The sequence below is a fragment of the Rhinolophus hipposideros genome (genome assembly GCF_964194185.1).
Source record: "Rhinolophus hipposideros genome assembly, chromosome: 2".
NCBI classification, from domain to species: domain Eukaryota; kingdom Metazoa; phylum Chordata; class Mammalia; order Chiroptera; family Rhinolophidae; genus Rhinolophus; species Rhinolophus hipposideros.
Window position 1 is genome coordinate 12,529,923 of NC_138048.1, and position 15,769 is coordinate 12,545,691.

Below are 15,769 nucleotides of genomic sequence, written 5' to 3' on the forward strand. Positions count from 1 at the left end.
CACTCTGCTCTCTCATGCTCTTTGGTGAATGTGGATTCTTTGGGGGAGATGTGGGGTTGGGGCTGTTGCTGAGTATATTCCCGGGTTCATACAGGTAAACACACATCATGGAGAAGTGGAAGCTACAGTTGAGGACAGAGTGGAATTTGGGAGTACAAATCCACGGGCACAGCAGGCTCTCAAAGAGAATATGGGGTCCAAATGGAGCTCACCAGGCAGTGAAAGGGTCTCAGGTATTATCTGGGAACAGGCTGAATAAATAGAATGAGATAAATACAATACGTGGCATGGCGAATGGGTGGAGATGGACTTTGGCTGGAGGAATCTAAAGAGACCTGGAGGGATGGACCCAGCTGCTGGGCTGGAGGATGGAGGGAAGGGATTGGGGTTCATATCCCTTGAGGTGTCCCCTTCCCAACCCTCAAGAACCTTTGGTGTCTGTGCCTCAGGTCTGTGATGTGGGCCTGGGACTCTAGTCTAGAATGTGCACTCAGTGCACAGCTGCCTGAGGCAGTAATCCCTTCCCACGATGCACCACGTCCTCTGTCTGAGGGGCCTCACTGCCCCGTGGCCGAGCTCCAGCTCACTTCCCAGGTATTCCCATCCTTGTCTTCCTGTGTGGGGCAGGGCTCCTCCTTCTGTCACTGAGCTACCTCAACGGGAATCCATGTTTGCCAGGACTTTGGAAACAGGCATCAATCAGGTAAGTAAACCAGAGTCTATCAGAGATCTTAAATCTTTCTTTCCAAGTAGATGAATTCAGTGTTATCAATTTTTCTCTAAGTACTGCTTTAACTACATGTGACAAATTTTAAGTTGTAGTTTTGTTTTCATTTAGTTAAAATTCTTTCTTGTTTTGAGACTTCTTTTTGACACTTGTGTTTGTTATTTCATGTCTATGCATTTTGGTATTTTCCAGCTATCTATCTGAAATTGATTTCTTGTGTATTTCCATTGTAGTCTGAAAACATGCTTTGTATGACTTCTTTTATATTTGTTATGGCGTGTTTTGTGGCCTAAAGTGGTCTATCTTGGTGAATGTTCCGTGTGAGCTAGAAAAGAATGTGAATTCTGTTGTTGCGTGAAGCATTTTATCAGTGTTAATGAGATCAAGGTGACTGGTCGTGCTGTTTGGGTCAACTATATCCTTACTGATTACCTGCCTGCTGAATCGGCCCCTTTCTGATAGAGGGGTGTTGCAGTCTCCAGTCACACTGGATTCGTCCATTTCCCCTTACAGTTGTACCAGAATTTACCTCACATACTTTGACAATCTCTTGTGAGATGTGAAGGACTGATATTTCTTTTTGGAGAATTGAGACCTTTGTTTCCTCTGTAATGCTTCTCTTTGTCACTGATAATTTCCCTTGTTCTGAACTCTGCTTTGTCTGAAATTATCATAGTTAATCCTGCTTACTTTTTGTTAGTGTCAGCATGGTACATTTTTCTTTGTCCCTTTACTTTTAATCTATCTGTGTCTTTATATTTACAGTGAGTGTTGTATAGACAATCTATAATTGATTCATTTTTTTTTATCTACTCTGACAGTCTCTTGACTTTTAATTGGTGAATTTAGCCCATATGCATTTACTGATTTTTTTTTCATATCTTTGGATTCATATCTACCATGCCCGTAACTGTTTACTTTTCATTATATCAATTTACCCCCCCCCCACTTTTTGTACCTTTTCTGGTTTTAAACAAGAATTTCATATAATTCCATTTTCTCTCTTCTCTTGGCATAGCAATTATTCTTCTTTTAATAACTATTTCAGAAGGTCAGGTTCTGCCTATTCTGCCTGAGCTCTACAAGGATGACCCTTTGTCTCCTTTCAAAGAGGTGCCAGGGTCATGGACTCTGAGGACGTTTGCTGCTAAATACAGTCCCTCTGAGAAAAGAGGAGCCCTTAGAGGAGAGGCTCATGGGAAGGCAGTCAGACCCTGAGACACTGCTCAGGTTCCCTGCTTTGGCTGTTGCTAGGAATGAAGCGGTGATAGACCTGGGACATGGGTATTGCCCAAAGGGTGGCCATGTGAGATATCGAGACTCAGAACTTTTGTCTACTAACTTTGTTAAGATACTTTGGCTTCCTGGGACTCAGACTTCTCTTTGAGATAACCTCTTTCAGATTGACCAGTGTTCCTCATGGCATGGTTTTTGAGAGTCATGTGAAATAATACGTATGAAAGTCCTATGAGGATAAGAAAGCAATATTCGTCTGAGCCTATTATTATCATGGACAATGTGACCTTGTAATTGGACTCTTAAGGCTCTCCAAGTTCAATCTACCAAGAGTTACCTCTAAAGAACATTGTAATGAGCCTCCTCTAAGATCACTTTGCTTCTACCTTCATCACTCTCCTGGTGTCCCAGGTTGAAGAGCTTATCAGAGCAAAGTAGAGGAGGCAAGGAAGGTGTTTTCTCTTCTGCAAAGGTGACTAAACGTTACCTGTTTATTTCTATAATCCTTTCTTAGCACAGTCTATGAATTTCTAGGGCCTCAGTGAAGCCTGGGATGGAACATGGGAGGGAAAATCCCCAGAGTCAAATTGTGAAATTCTTCAGGAGAGGGATAAAAATGTACACAGTACAATTAAGGCAGTAGGGGGATATGAAAAGATGGTTGCAGTGTGAAGCTCTACCTTTGCCAGACCTTCTAAGGTCCTATATGTTTGTTGTGGTCCTGGCTGCAGCTTCGTATCTCCTGTCTTCTGTGGCCCCTGGGCCAGCATCAAAATATCATGCAGTTTCGTCAACTGTCATGTCCAGGGCCCTTTTGTGAGTTGTGTAATAGTGCAACTGCTGAGGTCAATTGGCTGCTGTTCCAGAAGGACCTGGGAGATTCTACTCCCTCTGTGTCCCCTTTGGCTTCCACAGCTCCTGTGACTGAGTCATCGTTCACTCTGTCTCCTGCCTTCTCAGTTGTCCCACCAAGAGAGCCAAACCCTGCCTTTTGGCTTGAGCCATTCCCACCACCACCCCCAATTCCCCTACCTGATCCAATGACCCCTCCGCTGACTTTCTTTCACCTTCACCACCAGCTTATTCTCTGCCACCAGAACCGTTTCCTACATTAAAATCCAAATTCCCAGTGGACCATTCCCTACACCAATCCCTTGCCTTTGCCCCTCCCACCACCACACTCAGAGTGTGGATCCTGCCAGAAGCCTCTTTTTCTCTGATTACCATCTTTTCACTTGACCCTCTCTTTCCCAAGAAACCAACTCCTTACCAGGCTTATAACAGAAAACAAATTCCTCTGATTCATTTGCTTGTCATCTCAACCCACCAATGCTGTCTATTTCACCACCACCAGACTGCACTTATTTGTGACTCAATCTAAGTCGATTTTCATCTTATTGAAGCCTGTTCCAGAGGACTCATTTCCACATAGACCTGGGGCATTGTCCACTTATGTCCCAACAATCAGAGGCACTGACCATTCAACCTGTCAGTTTCAGATTTGTCCTGTTGGCAGGTATATACCTAAAACATGTTCCTCCCCACATTATCGCACTCTGATTTTCAGTGAGAGCGTGTTTCCTTCCACTTCTCAGAGACCTCTCTCTGGGGAGACTGTTACAAAGCACATGGAGGCCAGTAGCCATTCTTTCTTTGGCTTTAACATCCAGGTACACTTGGAGAGACCAAGAAAAAAGAGAATGGCTTTTGAGATTTTAGAGAAGAAAGACAAGAAAGAGGGACCATTTTCAAAACTTATGTGACAGAATACCAATGGACATCTACATGAATTTTATTGCAGCCACTTGAGGTACAAGATACCACAGCTCCCCAAACTGGCTGGAACTTCAAAGATCTACCAGAGCACATTGGCCAGGAACTCTTTTATGTCAAGTCTCTGTGGGGAAACTTGGAGCAGAAATATAGCCATTCTTTTGGGGTCTTCCTCCTTTGCACAGTGAGTCCCTAGTGGCCACTGTCCTGGTTTTAGGAAGTAGCTCCTAACAAGAATCTCACTGTGTCTTATTTAATGGAATCTGTAATGCTTCTGCAGGGAAAATGCAGCATCAAGGATCTCCACCAGCTCCTCATTTCCATGTCCTTTCCCTGCTCAATGCACATCCTCAAACTTTGCCCTAAATAAGGCTCCTATCCCAATCTATCAGGCAGGGCCAGCCACAGGCCCACCTTCATTCCTGATTCACAATCCTTCCACAATCTCTTCTCCATTCCAGATTAGGGACTGTGGAGAGTCGTCCCATAGAACCCTAAATCAGTTGAACTCTTACCATGTTGACTGAATATCAACACTGGGAATGGTATGTGTTGCAGAAGCAACAGGAAAGTTTTTAAGGTTTTGGCCCTATGCCCTGAAGCTCTCAAGAGGCCACTTGTCCTCAAACTCCCAACCTTCCATTGATCAGCTTGTTGTTTCAGGCCTGTGTCCCATCCCTGTTCCACCCTCCCTGGCCATTTTTATATCACCAGTGAACCCCAGGAAAAACTGTAGAGCCACATTCCAAGGAGGATAATCCCACACAGCTGCCTGCATGCCTGTAGGAACCTAGACTCTCCAGCACTGATGGCGCCTCAACATACATTAACAAAAACATCTCAGCAGAAAGGTCATCATGTTCACTTACAACTCTGTGAGCTTCAGGGCCAGAGTAGCAAGGATCTGTCAGGACTGAATTGAGTCTCCCAGGAAGGTCCCATGAGAGCATCTCAAAAAATTTTCAGCTCAGGAAGGACATGAGGAGGACTCTTGGGAATATCCTAGGGAAGAGCCCTGAAGCCAGCCTACAAGAGAGTCTCAAAATGCTACCTAGTGAAGGGTCTGAGGGTTGCCTCAGACACAAAAAGTAATTGTGTGTGTCACTGAAGGAATTAATTAGGGAAGGAATTATTAAATGCTTCAATGAATGACATAGACCAGAATCAAGAGAAAACCATTCTTAGATTACATTTGAGCAAGCAGTTTTGGCAGATTGCTACGCATGGGATCCCTATAGGTGTGTATTATTCATGACTAGCTGACGGGAATACATTGCCTCCTTCTAGTCATTTCCAGACCAATATGGAAAACACAAATTTAAAAAATACAATGATAACCCCATTGACACCAATGGATAGATCCTCCAGATAGAAAATCAACACAGAATCAATGGCCATAAATGACACTTTAGACAAGTTGGATTTAATCCATATTTTTAGAGCATTTCACTCCAAAGCAGCAAAATATACATTCTTCTCAAGTGTGCATAGAACATTTTCCAAGATAGACCATATGCTAGGCCACAAAACAAGTCTCTATAAATTTAAGAATATTGAAATCATATCAAGCGTCTTCTCTGACCTCACTGCTATGAAATTAGAAGTCAATTGTAAGAAAAAAACTGGAAAACACACAAACACATGGAGCCTGAATAACATGGTACTATAAACAATGAATGAGTTAGCGATGAGATCAAAGAAGAAATCAAAAGATATCTTGAGGCAAATGAAAACAAAAACACAATGACCCACAATCTATGGGACACAGCAAAAGCAGACCTAAGAGGTCTGCTTTTCATAACAGACCGTTTCTTTATTCATAGCGATCAGGCCTACCTCAGAAACAAGAAAAATATTAAATAAACAATCTATGAAAATAATAAGCAAACCAAATTCAGCAATTTATTAAAACAATCACATACCATAATCACGTGGGATTTGTTTCTAGGATGCAAGGTTGGTTCTATATCTGCAAATCAATTAATGCGATGTACCACATAAAGAAAGTGAAGGATAAAAATCATATGATCACATCAGTCGACTCAGAAAAAGCATTTGACAAAATCCAGTGTCCATTTATCATAAAAAATCTCTCAGCAAAGTGGGCATGGAGGGAACATACCTCAACATAATAAAGGCCATATATATGACAAACCGACAGCTAACATCATACTCAACAGTAAAAAGCTAAACGTGTTTTCCTTAGGATTAGGAACAAGACGAGGATGCCCACTTTGACCACTTTATTCAACATAGTATTGGAAGTTCTAGCCACAGCAATGACACAGGAAAAATAAATGAAAAGCATCCAAATTGGAAAGAGAAGTAAGACTGTCATTATTTGCAGATGACATTATACTATATATACAGAGAATTCCAAAGAGTCTACCAAAATACTCTTAGAACTGATGAGTGAGTTCAGTAAAGTAGCAGGATACAAACCTAATACTATTCAGAAATTGGTTGTATTTCTATACACCAATAATGAATCATCAGAAAGAGAAATTAAGAAAACAATCCCATTTTCAGTTGCATCAAAAAATAAAATAAAATAAAATAAAATACCTAGAAATAAATCTAACCAAAGAGGTAAAGACTTGTACTTGGAAAATTATAAGACATTGAAGAAACACATAGCACACACATGGTTAGGAAGAATTAGCATCACCAATATGTCCATACTACCCAAAGCAATCTATAAATTTAATGCATTCCTTATCAAATACCAATGGTATTTTTTACAAAACTAGAACAAATCATCCTAAAATTTACATGGAATCATAAAAGACTCCGAACAGCCGTAGCAATCTTGAGAAATAAGAGCAAAGTTGGAGGTATCACATTATCTGATATCAAACAATACTACAAGTCTAGAGTAATCAAAACAGCATGGTACTGGCATAAAAACAGACATATAGATCAGGGGAACAGAATAGAGAGCCCAGAAATAAACCCATGCCTGTATGGGCAATCAATCTATGACAACGGAGTGAAGAGTATACAAGGGGGTAAAGACAGTCTATTCAATAAAAGGTGTTGTAAAAATTGGACAGATACATGGAAATAATGAAACTGATGGTTGCTAGATGAAATGAGGTTTGGGGACACAGTCAAAAATGTAAAAGGATTAAGAAGTACAAATTGAAAGCTACAAAATAATAATGGGGATGTAAAAGAAAGTATAGGGAATAGTCAATAATAATCAATAGTCAATATGTTAATAACTATATATAGTGCCAGATGCCTACTAGACTAGTCAGGGGATCACCTTAGACGTTATACAATTTATAAATTATATAGATGTCTACCCACTATGCTGTACACCTGAAATTAACATAAAATAATATTGAATGTCAACTGTAATGAAAAATTAAAAAAGAGGGGTAGGTGAATAAGAGGTCCAAATTTCCAGGGGAATATAGTCAATAATGTCATGATAGCATGTCATATTGTTGCTGGACTTATCATGGTGATCACTGCTTTAGGTAGATAAATGTTGAATAACTATGGTGTATGTGTACACTTGAAATAAATACAATATTGTATGTTAGCTATATTTTAATAAAAATCTTAAAAAAAACCCCACAATACCATCAAGCCATTGGTTTGTGCTAATGAAACATCATAATTTAAAAAAAGAAATGTAATAATGAGCATCTTTAGTCTCCTCACGACACAGGATGTTTCCACATTAATTAAACATGGCAGAAGACCACAAAGAAAGAGCAGGTTGGCATAAAGGTGAATGAGATGTTGTCATGTCCCACACGATGAGAGTTGTGGGGAGTGAGGAGGGCAGCACAGGATTAAGAAAAGACAGTAGCCATGAATAGAGTTTAAGTGCAGAGGACAAGGGACCGGCAGCCTCAAGGTCTGGGCTGTGGTGTCTAATCGGGCCTGTGCAATAGCTTTTATTAGTTCGGTGTGGAAGTAAAGGAGATAAAGCTTGGCAATCTCAAGATCTGTGAATCCTATACATCATAATAGAAAACCGATTCGAGTCAATCACCCTTGCCTGCAGACAGCTGGACCCTAAGTGTCAACTTCCCCAAGGGACAAAACCTATATGCATATGAATAGATGGAGAGCACCTCATTGAATCACTTCCCTTGCAGGTTTTGGGAAAGAATGCAGCCACAGAGGCTGAGGCTTTCCTTAGCCTGAAGAAGGTGGGGGCGGTGCCCACCTCTGTGAAACTCGTGGGTTCTCCTGTTGGTCCTCATGCGACTGCGTCTGGTTTGAGATGTTCCTTCCGTGAGGAATCTTACTCATCACTGACTGACCAGCCATCTTTCTGGGACCAAACAGGGAAGAATAAGGTGCAAACACAAAGGTTTAGCAAAGTCCTTGAAAGGATCCGTCTTACAGACTCTGCTTTCTTTGGGGGCAGGTAGAAGGAAACAAATGGTGAAGCTGTTGTGTGGTAACAAGATGTGATAACAAGGGAGATAGGAGAGAAAAAGAGGGATTTTTATATATCCCATAAGTGAAAAAAAGCCAAATTGGAAGAAGAGTACAGCATATTCAGGTAAAAATCAATGAGAATAAATTCACACCTTTAAATATCCTGTAAATGAGAAGAAATAAACACCTTGAATTTATCTTCAGATTAAAAAAACACAAAACAATAAAAAGAAAAATCTTAAAAGCATCAAGTCAGAATAACTAAGTTGTTTACAAAGAATAAAAGAATACTCATAGTTCACCTTTGTAACTTTTTTTTCACATATCCACTGGCAATTTGTTTTTGTTCTTTTGTGAATCACTGGTTAATATTATTTACTCTTTTTAAAATTAAAGAAATAGTTATGTAACCGATTCATAAGTATTGGTTCTTATTTTAAAACTTAAACCATACATAAATATAGACAAAAAAAAAATAAATGTCTCTTATATCTCTCAATCTTCATCATAACTCCTCTGAGCAAACTAGCCACTTTCAACTAATGCTGTAGGAGCACTAGAAGAGCTCATACTTCTGAATTTATTAAATCCTGGAAATGTAAGTTATTAAATAAATACATTAACAATCAGTAATTTGCATGAAGAAGTTTAGCACAGAGTTATTTACGATAGTGACACATTGAAATTTCGAACAATAGGGGAATGAAGCAATGTTATGAAATGTATGTCACTTTAGCCTGCGTTACCTCAGGGTTTAAAATGTGGTCAGATGGGCTCTATCTTTATCTTGCTCATGCCCATACCTGTTAATGGAAAAACAGGAGATGGTCGAGGAAGAGCACGATTCTTAAAATTGAAATATGTAGTCGTTGCATTTTTGGTAATGGGGCAAGGTGTAAAATAACGACCATGGGAGGCAGTGTATAAGTTGAGTCTCTTATAGAAGAGTTCAGGGAACTAAGAGACCCGTACTTTGGAAGGATCAGTTAGGTGTACATTGATATCACTGAGGAATTTGGCAGGGGCAGCATTGAAGACACTGACAGTGAACCAGCTGTTAAATTCAAGAAATGAGACCACTGTAAATGATGCAATGAGGCACCTCAGGTAATACATTCCGGTAGAGTGAAGCAGGGAGAATTATCTTGACGTGGCAATGTTGAGAAAAGAGACAACAACTTCTCCTCAGGCTGAGCAGTATGAGGCAGCTTCAAGAGGAGACAGCCACCACCTGAGAGGGCTGCAAGGAAACAAGTGTCCTCAGGGGAGAACCTAGTTTCTGTTAGAGCAGAAAGGTAAGGGAAGAGGTTAAAGATAAGGGGTTTATATGTTGAATGACTGAGTTCTAAGCACAGCAGAAAGGTTCAAGAATTGAGAAGGGGTGAAATACGGACAAGAGCAGGGATTTCACATATCTTATGGTCCCTACCGTCTGGGAGATGAGGGATGACCTGAGGTGCTTTTTTGCAGCAATTGAAGTAAATCAACATGAACATACCATAATATGATTGATCTTAATCGTCTCAAGGGAAACAGTGAAGGAGAAGCTGTGAGTACCAGGGTTGGAGGTAGGAAGAGAGAGGGTGGTGAGGCGCTCTCCAGAACATCACAGAAATATGGAGCCCTCCTTTACTCCTACTGAGGAGGCCGGAGGAAGGGACATCTTGTCAGTACACAGTTGTCCCTTTGGATGGGAACTCAAGAGTAATCCAGTCAACGAAGGGATTTAGAACTCTGATTTAACTGTGAAACAGCTAGAGATTCCAGATTGTTATTTATAGAATACCTTATATTCCACACTTGCGTATACCTGGCTTCTTATTTAATAGTTGTAGGAAATATTGGGGAGCCTCATATCACTTAGATGTTTGGAGTTAGACAACCTGAGAACAACAAGGCTGGATCTGCATGACAGTCACTGTGAATACACAGGTGGATTTAGAAAGAAGACAGGAAGACACTATTTTGTCTCCCTAAATGAAATGTAAAGAAATGAAAGGTGTTTCGTGAGCTAAACAGCACTTGTGGAATCTTACTTGATCTGAGCAGATTAAATTGGGTTTGAAGCTTTCTAATATATGTGGCTTGCAGTGACTGGAGTTTAGGTTTGAGGGAAGAAGTCCAAGAAATAACTACTTAGATGGCCACCTCAGAAAGGAAACCAAGAGCCAACAATAAGAAGAATATGCAAATTCTTAGAATAGTTTTAATGCAACTTACTTTTCAAGATTTTTTTTAAGACCAGGTTTTAAACATATCTGTTTATGGATATAGCATTAAATAGGATTTTTTTAATGGTTAAAATTAAATGAACAGTAAAATTTTTACAGTACGTCTAAAGATTAAAACTCTGTAATTTTACTCTCTCGCCATAAGGAGAGAGAGGTGTTATGTAGCTCTAAACTTCCCAGTTAACAGATTTGTTGAAAAAAAAAAATTAAAGGCAGGTTGGCTTGTATAAATGCATTTAAATTGTTCAGTGAGCATATGGAGAATTATTTTGTTGGTTAACGGGATGTGACCAAAAAAAAATCAATTATTTCTTTGCCATCTCACTGGTATTTAAAAGCTAATAAAACCAGTCTGATTGCATTAAATTTCTGAAAGTCGGTCTTGGCAAAAATAGTTTAGAGAGGAATGAGAAAATAGCCCCTAATCATCACCTGAATTTCAAACGTATGAGAAGACAAAGAAGCAGAGATGGAGGCCAAAACAATGATTATTATCAACACATTTTGAAGGAAGAAGGGAGTATGAGATGCAAATGGCTTACCCCCAGTTATTGGACTCCAAAATTTAAAGCTTACTAACCCAGCAAGGGAATAAAGGTAGAGCTTGTAAAATTTATGGTATGGGGAACATAGAATACCTACACCTTGAGGCCAACTCACCCTAAAATAGACCAAGGGGAAGGGCAGTGCTTCTCCTTTTCCATATTAACATGATCTGAATGCCTTTTCCTGTATCCCAGCAGCTGCAGACTGGGATGTCTCCAATTGAAATGTTTCAGTTATCTGTTGCAGTGTGATCACCCCAAAACTAAGTGGCTAAAAGCAAAACATTTTATTAGATCTCATGATTCTATAGGTCATATATCTAGGTGGAGCTCAGTTGTGAAATTCTTCTGCTTCCTACGGTGTTGATTGGGGTCTTTTGGTGGTGTTGAGCTGATGAGCTGATTCAGAGCTCCAAAATGGAATCACTCCTAAGCCTGGCCAGAGCAGGGATTGTTGGAAGGAGGGTTTCAACTGGGCCCCTCAACTGGGCCTAGTCTCAGGACCTCTCCAGGTGGTCCCTCCAGCTGGACATCTTACATGGAAACTCGACTCCAAAGGTGAGTATTAGAAGATACAGGAAATGGAAAATTAGTCTCTTAAAGGCCTGGACCCCAAAACTTGCACAGCATCATCACTCTGACCATAATATATTTGCCAAGCAGTCAAAGAGTCCACTCTGATTCCACAGGAGGAGACACACACCCAATAAGTCTGAGAAAAGGGTCAAAGAACTTATGGTTATCTTCATTGTGTGATAGTTTGCCAGCTCTCTGACTGCATGGAAAACACATTCAACCCTTCCTTTGTCTCCAGAAGTTCTCATTGCATTAGAGCATCATGCTAAGGCCAGATTTCAGGTGGTCATCATCTAAATCAGGTCCGGGAATGCGTGAGGGTCTTTGGTTCCTGGGGCATTGTTTCTCTCTATCTGATGAGCTGTGAACAAAAAAGACAACTTTTCTACCACTGTACAGTGGTAAGACACAGATAAGTGCAGTAGGAACTCCAGTTCAGATAGAGTAAAAATAAAATGCACAGCAGTTATTGGTCATTAATAATTCTAAAATCCAGAATTGAGGACGATTTGTTTTACTCCCCAGAAATGATCCCCTTGGCTCTTGGCACTGCCTTCTGAGCTTATGAATCTGCCTTCTGGGTCCTTCCCTGTATAGAATGGACAATTTCTGCAACCAAGTGGTCTTCTCAGTCTGTTTCTTGGTCATAGTGGGTTGGGAGGTCCAAAATTTTCTTTTTCTTTTGTAAAATTTTAATCCATGCCATTAGAATATACCATACACACATTTATTACTGCTATAGGCCCTTTTCCACCTTGGGCCTAGACTAAGGATACTGTGGCACATCTGTAAGATCCTTTAGAGCTCTAGAAAATATGCCCTTAATTTCTTTTTTCTTGGGGGGTGGGAGAGAGGGGATTCTCTCAACAAGAGAATTTAGAGCAGCCACACATTTGTTACCTGGGTTTTTATGCTAGATTTCATATTTGCTAAAGATAATTCTTTCTTTGAAAATCTTTTTCTGGGAATAACTGGAGATAGAAAACAACTTTATTTTTAAGCCAAACAATCCCTGAATCCTTTATGTTTCCTATAAATTCCTAAAACCTTAATGAAAATGGTAGTCTCTTCTTTAGTCTCTCTCTTCGCCTACCCCCTCCCCCATCTTGTATTTAAGTATAGGAAACTAGAAGAAGCCTGTTGGAATTTTCCATATTCTGTCAATAAACTTCTCCAGCTAGATCCAAGAGTTCATTAACCACCCTATTTATTTTCCTCATTGAGGCAGGATGTTACCAAACTTTCTAATAACTATTTCCTTACTGTTTTTCAAAAGCCCCTCCAGCTTTAACCAATGATCTTCTGATCATTGCCATCTGCCATCTTCTGCCTGCTACCTTCTTTCTGCCATCCTGTCCCAACATCAATGTCACCTGTTTTGGGTTTTTGTTATGATAGCACTTCTATTTCAGGCACCAAACTTTGTAGGATACAACTAAGGAAGAAAAACTACTATGAGTGATAAGGAATAAGGATTTATTCTAGGGATTGGATCTTACATAATAGTAGGACCTGGTGGAGAAAACTGGTAACTCTGCTCTTGGTAGTCAGCTATACATTATATAGATCAATATGGACAGAAGTAGAGAAACAAGATGGATTGTGAAGGGGGATGACCAAGGACTAACTGGAACTTGTATCTATTTCTCAATATCTCCAGTCATGAGGATGAGGGTGACTTGCAGAAGTAGCCGATGCTTTCACTACAAAACAGGACTGCACACTCGCCTGCTTCAGGACTCAGAAACACTGAACAAGGAGGTCCAGGGGATATGGGAGAATGATCAGCTTGGCTACTGCCCATGCCCATAATGGGAGTCAGCTGGTCAGTAAGAAACCAGTGTGAGCTGCAATGGTGAGCTACAACACCTTACAAGGAAATTCAAACCTTAATTCTTGTTGCTTCCAGGCTTCCTTCCAAATATTATTCCTAATATGGCTAACCTGATTTATAGAGAAGAACATTCTTGGAAATGTAATTCAAGCTTAGCTTAATTGGCATGCTTCAAAATCACTGAAAATGGTTATAATTCCTTAGAAACATGTTAATTCATTACCAAGTCTCTGATGTATCTCAACTTTTAAAGAGTTTAAAGAGTTAATAGAAGGCTCAAGAATATCACAGCATTGATTCAACCCCCAGCAAAGTTAGAAAAAAGCCAATTCCCATTCATGAGGATTGTTATTTCTGAACCCACTACTTAGAATTGCTAATATCCTATTGCAAGAAGCTTAGTTGTAAATGAGTGAAGATGGGTAGATAGAAAGATAGGTAGAATATACTGGTTTCAGTTCTGACAGAATGCTAGTGCTACTCTTTTAACACCAGGCAATAAATTCTCATTATATAGATACATAAATTGTTAACTTATTTAGGGATGTCTCCTGGTAGGAGGATTATTTTAGTACAGGTATTTACCATATTTCTGGGAAAACACACCTAGACATGTTCTCTTCTTTTTCCAAGAATAGCAATTGAAACATGGCCAATGTCTTACAAAAAGTGGACATTTGCAAAACTGGAAGCCTTTCTTTGCAATCTGGAAAATCCTCTTCATTTTCATTTCCTGGACCTTCCTTGCTGAGTTGAAGGGGAGCTTTATTAAGTAACGTGAGCTCTACATGTGGGAAGGTATTTTTATCCTTGTTGCTTCTACATTTTCTCAGAGAATTGCTGAGACCTACAAAACCGTCCTGCTTTCACATTTGTTTCAGCTGGAAAAAAACTTTCTCCACAGATTTCGCAGCTGAAGCTGCTGTTGATGTTTCTGGTGTCCATGTACTTACCAGCCTACAGAGAACAGGTAACACTATCACAGGCCGCTAAATACAATCTCTCCTCTACTTTTGAAATACAGAACTTTTATATACATGTTCATTTAAGACATAGTTGATATATGCATGTCTACCTGTAATAACTATGAGGTAGAACAATTAAGTTCGCAGACATCCACCATGCAAGCACAAGGTGGAAAGTTTGCGAACTTAATTGTCAGACCTCGTATATCAGCTTGACCTCTCTCTAATAATATTAATGTTTCCTGCTCTTGAGCTGGAGGTAATGTTATATTAATTCCAGAATAGCCTCTTCCTGGTTTCTGGATGCTAGGGGTGCATGCCAATGGAGGACTCGCCACGGGGAAACACTTCTCTAACATAAAAATAAATGTTCAAATACTATGGGATGTTTAGTCCTTTTTAAGTATTCTGTGACAATATCGCTGGAAATAGGATTGACAGATTTTTATAACTGGAAAGGAATTTGTAGAAAAAAAATGTTTTCATGTTACAAGAGAGGTCAATTGAACAAAGATGAAAGAAGAAAAAAGAGAAAAGAGAAGAGAAAAAGAGCGATATTAGATTGTTCATTTTTTCTTATTTATTTCTAATGATACATTCGCATAAATGTTCAAAAATATTGATACTATTTTATCCTCTTCTTCCTAAATAGGGACTATTTAAAATTGGTATGATTGATAAAAAGTGTAAATTACATTGACACAAGAGGGCAGCATTTTCATATGTATTTTTGAAATAAATTTCCAGGACTTAAAATAATTTGTAGACATTTTAGCTTAATTTAGAAAATAGGGAAAAAGAATCCAAAGCAAAATTAACCCTTCAAGGTGATTATTTTGCCAGGTTTCTTATTGAATTATTGGTAAGTAGTTCCTGAATTTAAACTATTTTACATCAATAAAACAAAACAAACAGAAAAACAAACCTAATTGAAATAAAATTTTATTGATTTAAATGTTTTATGGATATGCCAAAGTGTTTGGACATAGTACCTTATATTCTGAAGCTAGAGTAATTAAAACAATGTAGTACTGTTGAAAAGACAGAGAGGTCAATGAAATAGAATGAAAGGTACAGAAACAAAAACAACTAAGAATTTATTATATGATGGAGGAGTCATTTAAACTAAACATTTGGAGAAGAAATAAAGTTTAATCTTTAACTTATACCACACAATAACATTAATTCTAGGTAGATTGTACACTTAAATGCTAAATATGAAATATTAATAAAATGCCACACAAAAAGCTGGCAATAGTCACATAATTTAATAATGGAAAAGCTTTCCTGAAAATGTACTCCAATGTATCTATCACAAATGAGAAAATGCTAGACTTGAGTACAAACTAAATTGTCCAGCTCAAAGATACCTAAACAAAATTGAAAGGAAATGATAAGTAGGGAAAGTATATTTGAAACAATTATAAATGCCAATGGTTAATATTCCTTTCATATAAGGACCTCTTACAAATAATTTT

At 39.0% G+C, this 15,769-nt stretch overlaps 1 pseudogene across 1 annotated transcript; it reads left to right on the top strand.

The window, feature by feature from the left end:
* Nucleotides 1-529: 529 nt before the first annotated feature.
* LOC308506463 (spermatogenesis-associated protein 31D3-like) lies at nucleotides 530-4,102 on the top strand (annotated as a pseudogene). Its single transcript has 2 exons — nucleotides 530-703; nucleotides 3,367-4,102. The product of its transcript is annotated as a spermatogenesis-associated protein 31D3-like (transcript).
* Nucleotides 4,103-15,769: the final 11,667 nt, after the last annotated feature.